Source organism: Dermacentor albipictus, unplaced genomic scaffold (assembly GCF_038994185.2).
Source record: "Dermacentor albipictus isolate Rhodes 1998 colony unplaced genomic scaffold, USDA_Dalb.pri_finalv2 scaffold_106, whole genome shotgun sequence".
Lineage (NCBI taxonomy): Eukaryota > Metazoa > Arthropoda > Arachnida > Ixodida > Ixodidae > Dermacentor > Dermacentor albipictus.
Genome location: NW_027225660.1, coordinates 125018 through 143312, shown reverse-complemented (window position 1 = coordinate 143312; position 18295 = coordinate 125018).

Here is an 18295-nt window from a genome sequence, read left to right as displayed (position 1 = left end):
CCCATCTTTACGTGTTGTCAGTGGTTGCGATCAAATAACTTCGTTGCGGGTTGAATGCTTGAGATGCCAACGCAATGAATATTCCGCCTTGGCAGCGTATATAAGGGGCTCTACCGCACTCACTGAGGTAGACATATACCTGAATCCCACGTATGTTCTTTGGCCGAGCTCCGTCCTTCGGAATCTGGAGGGAGCACTGGTGTCAGCTGTCGCTTCTAACATCAAGCTGGTCAGAGTCAATCTCAAGGGTTTGCAGCTGTCCTACGACGACTTGAACGTGCTCGCGCGAGGCTTTAGCAGGAGCGTCAGCCTCACCGAATTTACTGTGACTCCTGCGTGCATCGTTTACAACTGGTCTGATGAAATGGGGTTCAACTGTTCTGTACACGTGGCCGAAGCGTTCCTCGAAGCAGCCGACTACAAGGACGGCGCGCTGGCGGACATCCAGGTATGACTCTGTACTATTTCTTTTTTTGTGTGTGTGTTCGCCAATACAAGGAAAGCGATAGCCTGCTAAAGACAGCACCCGTAGAGAACTGTCCGCATTCAATATTCCAGGAAAGTTACAAGACGGAACTCTTGATTTTCATTAACCTATTCCCTCATATACGCCAGCATTATCCATGATCTGCGCATATGTACACAGACTGATAACATTGCTTTGAAGACTATGAGTACTTACAAATTTATAAAGCTAAATACCGCCATAAAGGTAGGCTACAAGTAGGCGCAGACTAATGTGCCTATTATCCATGATTCACATGTTAGCTGAATGATTAAGTCGCCGGAGTTCCCTGTCGGATACCACGTGACACCTACGGAATTAATCTTGATGCCGATTAATCGGGAAGTAAGCATCGCTTGGTCGTTGACACATGGGTGGTGGCACACTGCGCGTTTCTTTGCCTGCACCTTTTAAACTAATGAAGTGCATCATTAAGTGTCCCACATGTATAGTATTCCCTCCGGCATTTGAAGAAATTGAACTTGCTTTTCGCCTTACGTTCGCGTTAAGTCTCTTGTTCGAGGTATGCGAGTCGAGCATGACCTTAGCACCAGAAAACGTTGCTGCGAGAGCGGTTAAGTACTCGAAACTGGCTGTGGCACAACGATTACTTTTTCTTTCGACGTCCCAAACCACCTCGTAATCCCCATCTTCACCATTTGCCTAAGCGCGAAGAATAAGAAAGTACTACGGATCTCCACAGCTGCCTATGCTGGAATGGGAACTCCGTGCCACAGGAGCAATGTACTTTGCAGAGTGTCGAACGCGCGAACCATTATATAGGAAATCACGGATCATCGGTGCAGGGTAATTAGTGCAGGGCTTCACGCTCCAAGTCGATTCTCAAAGGAGTGCGAAATGTTCATGCATTTCGTAGGCGAGAAGGACCAGCATTGCAGTGTGCGAGGATTACATTACGTGGGAATTGTAAAACAATGTGTTTTTGACAAGATGGAGGTGACCTTTTCGCGATGTTCCACGTTATCACGCTCGTGAAAACAGCGTCGGTGTCACAAAAGAGGCCTTACGTCCCAATGATCATGATAAGCACAATGCGTTGGCGGGCTAGTTGGGGCGAATCCATGAATACTTTGTTTAGCGCAAAACGACACACACAACGTCTTTCTTGTGTGTGTCGTTTTGCGCTAAACAAAGTATTCTTGGATGATGATAATCCTCAAACAGGGTACGTAACCACGATAGAAGATCCCCCGAAATTTAAGGTTGCTGCTGGAAAACAACCTGAATATGCATCGCCAAAGTCGATGCTCGACAGCGCCGTGTAAGCGTCAAACGTCGCACGCATATCTCGTAGGGCTGCACTCCATTATTTCACTTCTGGCATCAGTTGTAGTGAAAGATGTTGGCTCCAAACTCTACTTGAAAGGCTCAGGCGGGAACATCGCCGTAAGTCACCGAGACTTAAACCATGAAGCATTTTAACAGAGCAATGATTCATTCACCGGCGTCCTACATGCTGATACAAAAGCCGAATTAATGAACGATGGAAGGAGACTTCAAATTGGGTAGTCATTTTAAAAGCCACGCTGGGGAGACTAGACGTTGCAATAAGACTTTCTGCTCACGAACAAAGGAAATACGAACTGTGTACTTTTTCCACAAAAGAAATTGAAAAAATACGAGTCAACAAGCTTACCTCAAGTATATTTATATGCTAAGACGTTGAATGGTCGCGAAGAAAACAAAAAGTTACCATTAGCCTTTGCAATAATAATTGCGAATATAATGACCTGCAAAGCCGTACAGCCACAACCTCAGCATTACATATGCGTTGCGCGCGTAAAATATATATATATATATATATATATATATATATATATATATATATATATATATATATATATATATATATTATTTATTTATTCATTTATTTTGGTAATAAAGTTGGTGTACGCCGGGGTTGCATCGGCCTAATGTTTAGTTACACTACCAAGCTATCGTGTCAGCAGATCGTAGTTATCAGCTATAGTGCTTATGAACTACGGCTATCAAGGTGCGACAGCGCACTCGTCATTCACGTCGGATTCTTGCGTCAACTATACACATGCCAAAATTTTATGAAAGAATATATTACGTACATCGATGCAGTCAAGAAATCGGGAAATTGGCAAGCTACATTTGGAATCAGCTCGCACAGCGGTGATTGGAGATCGCTGGGAGAGGCCTTCGTCCTGTAGATGACGTAACAATGGACTGATGATGATGATTATGATGATGATGGTGATCTTCCTGCACCCACAATGGCGTTCACCTGTAATGTTTGTTTGCTCTATTTGAAATCCTGTGGTTGCACTGGATCGCGCTTAACTTCTAAATGTTCAAAATCACGTTGCGTAGACTTCATACCTGCAATCTGTGAGATTATTTCTGCAATGAAGCAAGCTATGCTGCGATCGAGACCTTCAAGTTCCTTATCGATTCCCACGCGCTATCCACTTCAGTCCCGTTTTTGCGTACACTACAGAAGTGCTTGGAACGTTTGACTTTTGCAGGCTTACATTTCTTTGGCTTTCCCAACCATGGCTCATCTCTGTACACGCAGGAAGTGGCCAGGAAGAACGCATCCGCCATCTCGGACGCTGCAGACTTCGTGCTGGGCGAACAAAATGGCGTCAAGGGTGCCCGCGCCATCGAGCTGATGTATGACCACCCGCGGCTCCTCGAAATGCTGATGGAAGGTGCTGACGTCACAAAGGCCGAGGCGAAGAAGAAGATCCGCAGCGCTCTGCTTCGCGTCCGCAGCAGTAGCATTGATGAATTTATGACAATGACAGGCGTCGTCAAGGGGGCGGTGCAGTGCCTGAGTCATCCCGGTGCCAGGAGGCTTCAGCTCACCGACATTGGCCACGACTGCTGGCTCCACATTCGAAGTTTCCTGAAGATAGCGGACATCCTGTCACGTTGAGCAGGTCCAGGTCAGTGAAAACAATCTAGCGGCTTTTCTTTTTTCGCCGTTTACATGGGTTCGGGGCTTGAAGGAGTAGCTCGTTTAACACAGTATGACGAAAGTGAATGTGGCTGTCTATAAACAAAAAATTAAAATACCACGAATGTTTCGTACTTTGCTGAAAAGGAATTCGGCAGTAATACTCCTGTCAAGCGGGCAAGTTAAGTGCACTTACAGGGAGTGCACTTCGGGACCTTGAGTCACACTTTAGGCAACGCGCTTCTTAACGGGAAAACAGGGTGCACTCGCAATAAAAAAAAATGGCGACAGTCTAAGAGCGCGTTTTTAAATACATAAATTAACAAGAGAAAGCTGCTAAAAAGCGATTGTTTTAAGTAGAATTATATATAAAAACAAACTTCATCTATTTGTGTCAACAAAAAACGAAGATGTTTTTATTATATGTGTGTTGCAAGTCAATGCTGGCCAAGACGAGTGCCTAGCCAATCCAAAACAACATGGCGGCGTGCGGCGACGCGGCAGTTGATCCTGCTCATGATCCTGCTAGAACAGAATATGAGTGAGTATATAAGAGCAAAGACGGCGAGTTCGATATTTAGCTACACTGCAAAACGCCACGCACATGGCTCAAAGGACGACCCGCGTTGTCAGCACGCTTTCACACCAAGATAAACACGAACTGAATGAACATGGCAGCGCCGCAGTGCCGCATCATTCTTGCGCCGTTAGTTGCGTATATGATAAATTCGTTTCCTTTTGTGCTGTTTCACTTCTCGCTAAACACAAATTATATTGTTAAAAGCTACTCAATAACTGAAATGAACTTTTGTGTCCTTTTTCTATGCATTACATTTTGCGTCGTTGAAAGCGTTAGTGGCGAGGCTAGGAGTTTGCTTGACACGTGTTGCAACGATGGCGGCGTCCCCATCTATCTTTGCTGACCCTGATTTCAGTCGTGAAAGAAAGCTTGTAGTGTAGTAGAGAAAGTGTTATACGTTTGTTACTAACTTATATTGTTCCTTTTTATTGCAATCATATGCAGCTTTATGTAGCTAATATGTTTCATGACTTTTAGGTTGTGCACATAGCTGCTGTTTTCATTTGTTATTGTTGTTAATTGTATGTACTTGATTGTATGCCCCCCTTACACAATCCCCAAGTAGGGGCCTTGTAAGGTATTTTACAAATAAAATAAATAAAATATATCTCTCTCACCCGATACTATGTGCAGCTGTTGTTTGAATTTGCATTGTGCACATCGGAGCGAGTGATTTGAGGCACTTATTAGGCGCTAGTGTCATGCAAAGTAATGTCCATGGTTTTATTGCGGTAATTCAATAAAGCGAACGTGCGTCTTGCAGCGTGTCGACCACCATGTTTTCTAGTTCCGAGACTATTCCTGTACTTTTGTATTACTCTGTCCGTAAAGCGTCAGCTGTCAGTGTTGTACGGTGCATTGTAATCGTTATGCCTGCTGAAAGTAAGAAATAATCCATGCGTGTTTCTGCAGTGGAGCCCCAGCTAGCATTTAGAGCTGGAATCATTTCGCCACACGCATTGAATGTGAGAGACTCCAGACGAGAACTCGAACCTATTTGAATTGAACGTGACGCAGTTTTGTTGATTTCCATCAACGGATTCTCATTCCCTTTTAAAGCATTGTATTTAAGTTACTTTTTATACCGGGGAAACGTTAAGTATACAGTACCCCGCACTCGACATAAACTGTAAGGTAGAGTTATAGTATCGCACTTATTACCTTGGTATGTAATGCCTCATCGACAGTCAGAAGGCGTTTCTTGAAATAGAAATGTAACAGTATGTATAAATCTGATCTCTAACCACGTGTTGATGCTACTGTGGTGGAACTCAACGGACACAATATGCTTCCCATACCGAAAACAGAAGTGATGTTAGGATTAGCCATGTATATAGATTGCCTAACTCCCTTACGATGACATGTTGACACAGCAGATGTTGACGGCATGTAAACGGGCGGCGTAGGGCAGTGAATGACTAGGCACAGTGACAATTTCTATTATTTTTACCTCCATAAAGTGAGCTTCATTCATGCAGAAACTACTCACCTTGTGTTAGCAGCAGAATGTCATAGCCACAGTGGCACGTCAATAAACAGAACAAGCTCGTTGTCGACAGATTTGTGTTTTTTGTTGCCTGTAAGAAAAGATTGCAATAAATGAGCGTGTCACGGCAAAGGGACTGTTTGTGGCCTTTTATTGAATACAGTGCATTCTGTTTATACTAGAAATGCAGAAATTTAACACTCCCAGGGTTAGTTTAGTACAGACACCCGAGATGGTAAATAGGAAAACGGCGCCGCCGTAGCTCAAATGGTAAGAGTATCGCTTGATCCACTTTCATGTCCATTGATTTATCATTTCTTTAATTGAATTAGTAAGTAAAAGAGATTTACCCTATGTCGTCCTTGGTGCCTTTGTATGTTGGTTTCTTATGATATGGTTAATAAATAAAATGGCTGTGGCTTAGCTAAGGTTAAGCCCAGGATGCGAAGCATACTAGCCTTTATTTTAGTTGTTCAACCACTGTTTAGCCTGGTTCAACCACTGTTTAGCCTGGTGAACTGCTGTTGCTTGGCTATATTTGGTTCGGTTAGACAAAGAAACAGCTCATGCGTTACTCTGCTTCGCCTTCAAGAGTGGAATGCGACAGCGTTCCCGTCGACCCGCCAAGGGATGTAAGACAATGGGCTACGGCGCAGCGACTACGCGCCCCGCATTGGACGCGGTGAGCGTCGAGCAACGCAGCGTTCGGCGCGGCAACGAAATGTGCGCCTGAGCAAGCGACGCACGTCTGAGCCTTAGAAACAGCTCGTTTCTAAGGCAATACCGCATTCACTAGAGGCGCTTTTGTACCGCTTTGAAGCATCGTACTCGTAGCTCAGTGGTAGCGTCTCCGTCTCACACTCCGGAGACCCTGGTTCGATTCCCACCCAGCCCATCTTGCAAGAGTTGAGCCAAAGCCACCTAGAAAATCAGTCTCTGTAGCACGCCGCAACCTTCGCTTCTCATTCCAACGAGCAGCTCTGTCTCCAGGAAGCATCTCACCTCGTGAGTGTCTAGCAGAGGCAAGCGCAGCTGCTTATATGACGCCGCGAGCGACGGCGTGAGTTGGAGCCCCGTTTCTCCTCTATCGTGACGTCACGGTGTCACGTGGTATTGAAGGCGACACCGCCGCGCCTGAGGACATAGAGTCTCTCACTACATTGCCTAGAGGGAAATCTGGCGCTGCTGCGCTGTGGTATGCATGGGAATGCCGGTATATTGTGGATTCGGATTGTCATCGTCCTCGTAGACACAGGACACCTTGAAGAAGCGCTTGGCAAGTACCATTCCGTCTGTCACAATGATTCATTTTTTACTTGAACAGCACGTGAAAAGCTGTTTTAGCTTTATTATTACGCGAAAACATGTTTTATTTAACTATGCGAACTTGTTATTGTGTGTACGACAACATGTTACGTAAAAAGTATCAGCGGGCCGCCAATGTTGGAAGACAGACGACAAGGTTCGCGCTCGCTTTGAAACAGTTGGTCGTCTGTTCTTGCTTTTCTTCGCTTGGTCATGCATCGTGGGTGAGTAAAGATGTAATATGCGTGAATGGCAACATTTTATTAAGATTTTACTTTGAGAACGCGTTATTGGCGTAGCCATATCCACGTTTTAGACGAAGCCTCTTACAACACCAGCCAACACGAGCCTCGCAGACACATATACCGTCATTCCCATGACGGCATGGTGCCCCCTTGAAACTGCCATAGACGGTGGCGCCAGATTACCCTCTAGGTGTTATAGTGAGAAACTCTATGCCTGAGGAGCTGGGTTGAGCTCTCGTAATATGCTTCGCATAAAATTGGCCCCCTCGGTTCCCTTTCTTCTCGTTGATTACATTACGAGGGTCTCAAAATCCGGCAACATTGATGCCTTGATTTAACTTGTGGGCGTTTATTGAACGGTTGCTGTCGCCCAAATAGATCATGGACTCGTGACGCCTGAGACAAAACGGATGTTCCAAATCCGACGCCTAGGTTCGTGAGTGGTGGCGCTGGCTAACACTCCCAGGGTGAGTTCTAGAAGTAAACAGCATTGAGTGAATGGTAAACCGGGGTCGCCGCAGTAGCTCAATTGGCAAGAGCATGGTAGGCGTGATGCGAGCATGTCGGCTCGTATATAACCTGCGGCCAGTTCATCACTTTCATTTCCATTAGTTTCTCATTGTTTTGATTATTAAGGGTGTAGTTGTCCCTACGTTGCTCTTGGTGTGCGTGTTTGTTTGCTTATGATATGGTCAACAAAATAGGGCCCCTCGGTTCCCTTTCTTCTGGTTATATATATATATATATATATATATATATATATATATATATATATATATATATATATATATATATATATATATATATATATATATATATATATATATATATATATATATATATATATGTATGTATAGACGTGAAGAAGAGGGAGGAGTGGTAGATTCCGGCAAGGACCCCCTCCCGAAATAAAGTTCTCGCTACGCCACTGCCTTCGTCACCGAGAGCCGCACTTGTCGTCGCCTTCCCACTAATGCCAGCGTGTCATCGTTATCGCACTCTGATATCCCTGTTTCCAGCAAGTTGAATCAGCACGACAAGATCGTCAAGGCATATCGCATTACCACTATGTGATTGGGCACTTAGTGCAGTAAGTTCACCGTTGCACTAAAACAACGGGTACCATAAAAATTCTTTGTCAGCCCCTTTAAATCAACGTTTTCAATCTTTTCAGAGCACTGTTGAGGCAACCGAATGAGTTTCGTAATATCGCAATTTCGAAGCGAGGGCCAAGCAATGAATGCGGTAGGCATGATTACACGAAGTACAATGTTCGTAGCTGTGCTGGCAGTATGAATTGGAGTAAACGTAAACAACATATGTAAAAATGAACTATCGCGTTAGACGACCTCTTTTTGAATGCTGCCATCGGACAATCTCATTTCATTTATTTTTTTAAATTTTATTTCATTATAAACTAAAGGCCCTCCGTTGGAAGGTATTACATAAGGGGGAAATGCAACATCGCTAAAGATAACATTTAACAGGGGACAACAATATGAAAAACAATATAAAAGTGAAAGCCAATGTCTTTCTTGGCGAACACCATTTTTCTGCATCGGGTATGTTTCAAATCACTTTTCCGGGTCGATCCGGAGGTAGGTCAAATCCGGGCTAAGAAAATTAGCTTAATTTTCAGGTTTCAGCTTTGTTATTTTTTCGCCCTCCTAAAATTTAAGTCTCATATGAGTTATGCATGCACTGTCGTTGTTTTGCTTCAAGGCATTTGTTTGTGGGCTGCCATTCTCAAAATTCTGAGGAATAACTTTGTCAAGAATGTAAACCCTGAAGTGAGCATCTCTCTGCCAGGGTCTGAGCATGCCTGATGGTGTCCTATTAAGGAAGGCATCAGGCTTCTCAGGTATCGGGTGAGAACAGCTGTGAAGATATTGTAGTCAACGTTGAAAAGCCTGATTGACCTCCATTCGTCTGGGCAAACAGAACATGGATCGTCCTTAAGAATCAGCACAATGCGACTGTCGCGAAAACTAGAAGAGTATTCAAGGTTCTCAAAGCAGCGGCTGATAACCGATACGAAAGTGGCACCAATATCTTCCCAGAACGTTGGATAAAACTGAACGGGTAACCCGTCCGGCCCTGGGGCCGAGCCACGCTTCATGGAAGATTGGGCTCCCTTCTATGTATCCGCTGATGGTCGTGCACAAAGACGGTCAGCTCCCTCAGGTGGAGGCTACGGCGGCCGCATTTCGATGGGGACGAAATGCCAAAACACCCGTGTACTTAGATTTAGGTGCACGTTAAATAATCCCAGGTGGTCGAAATTTCCGGAGTCCTCCACTACGGCGTGCCTCATAATCGGAGAGTGGTTTTGGCACTTACAACCATATAAATAAATTTTTTTACCTCAGGTGGAACCTGAGGCAGCCCACTAAGTATTGTACGAAATTCTCGAAAGTAAAAATCTATTTGCATACTCGTACGGGCCATGCTTTCGTAATGCGTTACAATGAGCGAGTAATCACACGAGGGAAAAGACGTAACACAATCTGCTCTTGCGGCTGCCGAACCGAATGCATTCGCCTGCCCAAAAAGCGAGTTTCTTGCAAACCGCAGAACTACAGGGTGTGCAAAAGGATTACGTCTGCATCGCCAAGCAGCAGCTGCCAAAGAGGACGCTGCGATGAGGTGTTGGAAGCGGCGCCGTAGCTCACGCTGCCATGACCGCATCAGCGGAGTCAGTTTATTGACCCTAAGGGCAATCAACTGGAGCTTCGTGCCAGTATCCGCCAGGTCTTCTGACAAACATCGTCTGAGTGCACGTCCGTTAACTGAACAATGCAGACGCCACTGCACCTTGAGCGCGTCCCATGACTCTGGGTCAGATCTAGAAATAGAGGCGTGCAAAACTCTTGACAAACAACAGCGCGAGTGCGCGTGTAGAAAGTGCATGTCTAGACGAGAAGAACTTGCTGATGAGAAAGTCGGGAAGACAGTTTCAAGCATAACTGGTCTGTGATTGGAAATATAAACAGGGGATGAAGGTAAAGTTGTCACATCAGATCGGGTGACATACTGCCCTAAAGTGCTTGGCACATACGTATGGTCTAACCTGCTTTACGACGCGCCGCGTCGCCACGTCCAGGCAGATCAAGAACCACGAAAAAGATGATGTGAATCCAGAAATGAAAATTGCTGTACGAGGGGACGCAACTCCCGTGCGTTCCAATCAGGGCAACACCAGGCCGGGGCCTTGCACATCTGCTCACGTGTCTAAGACGTAGTTAAAACCCCAAGAAGCACCACCTGATGACTAACCTGGATATACACGTCGAGATGACGAAAAAAATCAATGGACTTATGGCCTGCGCGGGTCCATATATGGACAAAATCCGTAACCTAAATGCAGATAATCCACAGTCAAATGCCGATATCCGCCCTGTCCCATCATAAGATACATGATGATCTCGCAAGCGAGTTCTGTTAAAAAGAATAATCCCGACTCCACTGGAGCGTGATGCCTTTAAGAAGAAAAAACAGTCAAAACTATGTACTCGCAATGCATTTGAAATGTTAACAGAGCAGATTGAATGGGTACAGTTCAACATAGGGCTCCTTGCTATCAGCAACATCTATGGCACAAGCGTTCTGTTGAATTTTTTGAAATGATGCATTTAAACGGACAAATATTTTTGGCGATAAGAGAGGAGAAGGCTATTTGTAGGCAGCAAACGTCACACCCTATTTCAAAGTCGCGAATTTAGATAATTTAATTTGTTTAAAGCACATTTCTCACCGCAGCTACTGCAACAATGTTCTACACTGGCGTCTTTGACCTCAAATTTCGCATCCCACTTTGTGAAGGGACTGAGAGCTGCCCGTAGTGTCTTGTGAGAAGTTGATGGAAATGAAATGACCGTGATTCAAAGTGATATAATCCTGTTCGCGATTAAGGTAGCAATTACAATTTTATAATCCGCTCGAGTTCCCTCTCATCGACGGTCGGCCGTCTTTCCGAGAAAGTATGCCTTCCAACAACTGGGAATCAACCATCGTGGGCGTCAGGCTCTTTCCACGTAAATAAGAGGCTCCGGATAGGAGCTATGCCGCTTCAAAGTATAACCTGGGGCCTGGCGGACCAACCAACTGAGCCATCTTTACGGCCAACATCCTGGGGTCACGAGTTCATATCACCGTTTTTTTCCTTTCTTTCATTTTTTTCTTTCTTTTCTTCTAGATTATCATTATAACAGGGAATTACATATCTTCGCCATGACCGTCAACAAGGGGACCCTCTTAATTTTTTTTCTTGATACACTTGTAATTTTCTTTCTTCTATTATTTATGGCAACTAACGTGCATGTCATAAGCTACCCGGTTTCTCCAGTTCAGTGCCATGTGTGCGGTTTAACCGAGCTCAGATAGGTCGGCCTTGACTGATCGAAGAAGGCATCACTGTAGGTTAAATGAGGCACACAACTGCCGTCTTCCTAGTGCTTAGGATCGCTGCCTTCCCAGAAAAAAAGTAGGTCAGTTACCTCCCCCCCCTCTCCCCCCCAACATTCCGTCCTTGTCATTAGCCCTAGTATAATCACGGTCCAAAGCTGTAGAAAGGGTGAAGACACCACCGAGAGCCGTCAAGGCCGCCTGCTTTGTGCGAATCTCAGCGCGATAGTGCGACTGAACATTCTGAATAGTCACCCGGAAACGCGGGTGTTCGGACGACAAGAGGCAAGCGGACGCGACGAGCGGATCATACGACACTCGGAGCCTCTTGGTAAGCGCTGAAAAACTTCCCTGTTTTATTTTTGCACACAAGTGTTAAGCGCTGTTCAAATCTAGCAAAAACGTATCGTGTACCTAGGCGCGGCCAAGTCCGCGTGCATGCGTAAGATACGGGAAACAAGAGACTACGGCAACCGAGAATTAACACTATGTCGTGCAACCTATAGCGATAAACAAAACCACGCAAAGGGCGGACAAATTAGCGCATCTCTTACGCATGAAGGGCCCTCTGGGCCATACTTGGCGGCGACAAGGTAGCCTAGCCGCCTACGGCATTATCTTATTGAGCTATGTCTTATGCTGGGTTGCGGTAGTCGGAAGTTCAAATCCGCCCCCTATTTCCTTTTCTGTCTTCTTTTTCTTTTTTTTAACGGTGGTGTATCTGCGTATGACATCCTCCACTGCACTACATCTGCAGGCTTGGAGTGGCGCCTGAAACCGGCGAAAGATGCCGAGAGCGAATGGGGCTATACTAATCAAGGTACAACCAAATTAGGAAGGCCGACTAAGCTTCAACAAAGACACTCCCTCACCAGAACACCAATTGGCCTACCTGGTGCAGTATTCGCCCACAACCTCCCTAACGAAATGATCTCCTCAATGAAATGGCCCTCAGTCCCCAGTGGCTGCGGAGCACCTGACCAACGCGGCGGTCAGACTTGCAACGCAGCAGAGGGTGCTAAGAATATCTTGGTCCGGACAGGTCGCCAATGGAAACTGACCCTTGCAACCTTTAACACCCGAACCCTCACGAGTGGGGCAAGCTTAGCAGTACTTTCTTCGAAGAACTATCAGACATTGTTGAGGATATAATCGGCCTTAGTGAGATAAGAAGACCTGGTGAGGCTTACTCATTGCAGAAGAACGGCCATGTCCTCTCCTATATATTTCTCCAGGATAAGAAGCAATACGGGGTGGGATTCCTTATCCATAAAGGCATAGCGGGCAACATTGACGAATTCCACAGCATCAACGATAGCGTAGCAGAAATCGTAATCAAACTCAACAGACATTTTCATTGTAGGAGGAAAGGGTACGCGGCGTGCATTTCCTTCTCTCTGGTTTGTACGATCCAGTGCGGCGCTGCTTGAAATTATTGCTTTTGCGTGCTGCGGAACGATTTCGAGAAGTTTTAGATCGTACTTGGCGAAATTTACGCAATGGCCGTTCATATAAGGTCGTCAGGGGAGCTTTTCGGCGCATCGGTAACTACAGTACGGGGAAATATCTCTTGGGGATCGCAAACATGTGACGCGCATTGTCGGCGGCGGTATGTGTATGTGTTGTGACCTGTTTTGCGTATATCGGTTTTGATTCAACTAAGATAACCGGCGTCTCTGTATTACCAGCATGAAATGGTAAACTGCTCACTATCTGATCGCTTGGCGTAAGGACTAAAACTAGATCGCCTGCTCGTGTAAGGCCAACCTAAGGCAACAATGAAACACCTAAGCGGCAGACGCAATCACATATTTGTGATACACCGGCGTCGTTCTCGCGACGATTCAACTCTAGTAGGCATGAAATCACTACATGTCTACGCTAGACTCCTGCATGAGGCCGATGGCGCTGTACAACACAGTGATCGTTACGGTTGGCGGACCAGCATGATACATATGAATAAGCTATGTGCTTTGGCATTGTCTTTTTGCCCTGTAATGCCATAATATCCGAGATGAATCCCATAAAAAGAATGCGATGGCTATTTTAAGGACAAAACAGATATGCCACTCTATGCACCCAGCAGTCGGTGAGTGCTGCATGGTTTCTAGGAACTACGTACGGACTCGAAGAAGCCATTAATGATGATTCGCGATCCACGAAACGCACAACCGAAGTGCACTCAACTTGGACGCAGGTGCACAAATGAACCGGCGAAAGCCCCGGGATCCTTTCAAAACGTTTTCAGCGCCGTGCGGCATGCGGCAGCACAGGAAAATAAAAAAGGCGGATTGCGACCCGGGTCAGCTGGTGGCGACTCTGTCTCTCTCACAATGGGCCGGTTCTGCGGAATATTCCTTTGGACGTCCCATCGTGGACCGGACGGGGCAGGTTCGGTGTTGATGTCAACGGCGTCGTTTGCTTCTTTCGTGGAAGTACAAGTCCAAGTTGGATAAAACCGGTCTCCAAGGCAAGGGTCAGCAGATCTGTGGAATTTCGCAGGCTGTCAATAGATTCGTCCTGGTGCTCTTTGGCCCCCGACTATTCAGTTCGACCCACGGAAGCGTTCGGCAGTTTCGTGGAACGTTACCGGCACAAAGGGCAACCACTTCAGAAGAACCGGGCGGGGAGAGTGGAGGGTGATTTTCTCCTTCCTTAGAATCACAATATACGTTTGTTATACAAAACCAGACGTCCTTGTTGAAAGTGTCCAAAAGTGGTGCCTCTCTTTTCGGCAAGCAATTTGGTCTCGCTCATCAACAGCTGCGCTCGACTCACTAGGAGCAGGCTAGCCTGATAGCACGAGGCCAAAGGAAGAGTTGCGCTCTGTCATTTCACTCTTGCTTGCCTGGAGTGAAGTGCGTGGATATCATTTCAGCGGTCGCATCGCCTATCAGGACCGACGCCACGTGCAGTCGTGCGGTACCACAATTCAAAGCATCCGGCACAGGTGAGTCTAGAACTCGAGTTTTGTGGATGTATTATCTTACGGCAGAAATTTCATGTCGAAATTATATTCTACAACGTTTTTTAAGCGCTCTCGCAACAAGCGTGGACCAATGCTTGGACGATGACGAAGCTAGTCGTCAACGGAAGCTGTTTACCTTGTTAATAAGAACTCGCATACACGGCCTTTGCTTCTTTTTGGGTTGTTGATAGAGAGAGAGAGATTAACCATTGACAAACCCAAACGGCCGACAGTTGGACGAACGTAGTTGTTCCTTAACGCAGTAAGGCAAAATTCTAGCTCTGTGTGCCAGATTTGCGCACTTAAACAAAACATAACTACATGCACAACATTTCAGCGACAACCGCTCAAAACACACCGAGTCCGTAATGGCGAGAGAGAGCGTAAACTTTATTTTAAAATCAGTAAGAATTTGAGTCCGACGTCTTTTTAGTAGGTCTGGGCACCCGCCACGGACGTGGTTCCGAGACCGTGTCTCGAAGCGGCTTCCTCGGCTCGCTGGATGGCCCAGAGTTGTGCTGTCAGCGGTAGAAGAGATGGAGGGGTGGGCACTACCCGATTGTTTGTTAAGTGCTGACATTCCTATAACATGTGATTAAGTGTGGCAACCTCACCACACGATGTGCATCTGTTTGTAGTGTATATGTCTGGATACATGGCGTGCATGAGTCTGGGGCTTCTGTAAGAATCCATTTGTAATTGTCTGAAGTGTACTGCTTGCGTCCTGTCTAACCTTGCGCAAGGGAATGGGTATACGCGTCTTTGTAACTGCTAGTGTAATACCGTAATGGCGAAGCAGTTGTTTTCTATCCTCCCTGGTTGATGCCAGTGAGGCGCATGTAAAATAACGTTAACACAATTTTGAGAAGGTCACTACTACGAGGGCCAGGCGCCGCTGTCGCCTAGGCCTTTGGAAACGGTATTTTCATTGCGGCGCTTTTGTTTCAATTGATGCCGGGAGAGGGGCAAAGCTTTGAAAATGTTGAAATATTTAAGCACACTTCCAAGTGATAAACATGGATGGGAATTAAAACACTGACGACGCACATAATCGTTTTCGCTGTTTCTCAAGGCAAGTCGGGCTGTTATAGTTGTGTTTATTAACGTTGCTGTAGAACTGCTACAGAAAGGGGGCATATTGTCTTCCTATATTTGCTGTCCTATGTATAGACATTTCAGTTGCATTGGGCACCTTATACAGTGGATGCATTGAGAAATACATTACTATATATGTCGGTATCCCCCTGTACACTTTGATATCTAATACAATCTCAGGTGGTATACCTTTTCTCGAGAAAACGGCTATTTGTGAGGACGACATGATAAATAAAAGAAATATTTGCAATTTGCACTATACTGCTGAAAGCTAGCCGCCTTTATGACGGCATGCGCTCGCCGTTGTGGGTATAGATTGACGGCATATCGTCTGTCCCTATACGGGAATTTGTTTAGCACCGTCTGCGCAGCTAATTTACGTCTAAAGTCAGCTGCGTGCGAAAGTTCTTTACGAATGCAGGTTATTGTGTCAGAACCTGCAAGAGCAGCCGTCCTGCAGTATAAAAATCCACGCCCTACGGTGTCGCAACCAGTCCTCGCTTCAAATGATAGGTGCAATGCACAGTGTGTGCGCCTGCGTATAGCTTCTGCAGACGCCTGCTTCCCACAGTTACAGGCCGCTTTGTAGTAAATTTATCGGCTTTGTCACGTCCTTACGATTCCAATGTCTCCGCTTGCTGTGGCGCTCTAACGAGCTGCTTCTGGCGCACAGCTAAGGATATTGCTGAAACCATTACTCGCGACATTGCAACGACGATGGTGTGGCCGGCTTCGTGCATGAATTTTCATGGGCCAAGAAGCGGCCGCGAAAAACTTTTGCAACTCGGTCAGCCAGATTAGGCTCTAAAGTCATGCGGGAAAGCCACACGCCTTGAGAATAGGAGCGCGCGGCGGAGAAGAAACGCGAAGTTAAAACTAGTTTTCCCCTGACCTCGCCGAATGTGCACAATGCTCTCTGGAGCTCCCTGTCCATCGCTACATTAGCCTCTTGACAGCTGTTTCTATGCGTGACTCACCTCAGAAGCATTGCCGAAACTGCAGCTGCAGCGCATTCCTTTCTACTAACGTGCGAGTCCGGAGGGGACGTAGTTACAACTGTAGAGAGGAGGAAGGAGAAGAGGCATTTCCCATACAAGGGAGGTGGGGGGGGGGAGGTTCTGAGAGAAGGCAAGCAAACCCTGCTACTATACGAACTGGATGAGCTTAGGTTCAATGTACGGTACAGTATGTTGCTACGATTTCTGAAAAATAAACACCTTGCAAATATCTCAAGCGGACAAATTACCCAGGGCGCAGAAGCAGAGCCGCATTAATTAAAGCGCACTGCAACGTCCAGGCAACACTAGCGAAGCAGTCGACCATGAAATGAACATTTCAACAAAGCCGCATTTCGTCGGGGGCGAAATAGAAAACGCACGTGCACTTAGATTTTGGGAGATCTTAAAGGACATTACAGTATAAAAATTAATCCGGAGTCTGCCACTAAGGCGTGCCTCCTAATCCAATTGTGGTTTTGGCACGTACAGCCACATGAACCAATTCAAGTTTAATACTTCTGCCACAATGCGATGTGCTATGCGAGGCAATGCGTGTACTCAACCCTGTCAGAGGTTATGAAATATGGCGCACAACAACGCCTCAAGCAAACACCTCTCCCTGTGTGTTCTGTCTACTAAGCAGTCAAACAGCAGAGGTGCACGCAAGGTAACGTTTGATACCAACTCATCAGTCTCGTGTTAGACTAAACTTCGCAAGCTCGCATACAGCGAAAACTTCATAGCAGACTCAGACGCGAAAGCCCGATTGCCGCCACTTCTTCGTGACTCTATCTCAGTCGCTCCAATACCTCGCAACATGCATGCAACATACCACAAAGACAGAAGACAAGCAAGAGTGAGAGCGCTGAGCAAGAAATACTCAAAGAACCCGAACACGAGATATACAGATGCGGCAAAATACCCAGGTAGAAGAGCTTACGCAATCACCGTGACCAACAATCAAGGGAAGGAGCTAATCGCTGCCACCATACCGGCCAGAAATCCAGAAACGGCGGAGGAAGTGGCCATCGTCCTCGGCATCGCCACATGCAAAGATACAGCAATCATCTTGAGCGACTCGCAAACGGCATGTAGAAACCTACGAAAAGGCCGCATTTCTGCCGCAGCAGTGAAGATTCTAAAAGAAATAACAAGACGCCAAGAACTACCCGACACCTACGTCGCATGGACCCCAGGCCACGAACACCTGGCAGGAAACGAAGCAGCACATGCTGCTGCCCGAGAGCATACCAGCCGGGATTTCCTGCCGCATGGTCTCCGGAAAGCGACGAGGGTGGAGGACATTCCCATCAACTACGCCGTAATATTGCAACATTACCGACTGGAAAGAAGACAATATCCTCCACCTGATCCAAAATTAACCAAGGAAGAAGCCACCGCCCTCCGCAGACTACAAACAAATACGTATGTACACGGAATTATCATGCACCGAATGCACCCCACCAAATTCTCATACCTATGCCGGTATTGTGACGTTCCAGACACGCTCCCACACATGGTGTTGGTGTGCCCGCACCGCGAGAAAAACAGTGATGATGATGCCTCAGAACCGCTACAAGCGATCGAAGAAACGTGGGAGGCAATGTTAAAGGCACAGAGCCTGAACGATAAGCGAAGTATGGTGGACCGGGCCCGGGCTGCAGCATTAGCCAACGGCTTTCTGGACTGAGAGAGACGCCCACCTAGGGCGAAGAAAGGACACTTTCTCGCTGTTTCTTAAAATAAACGTTCATTCCTCCTC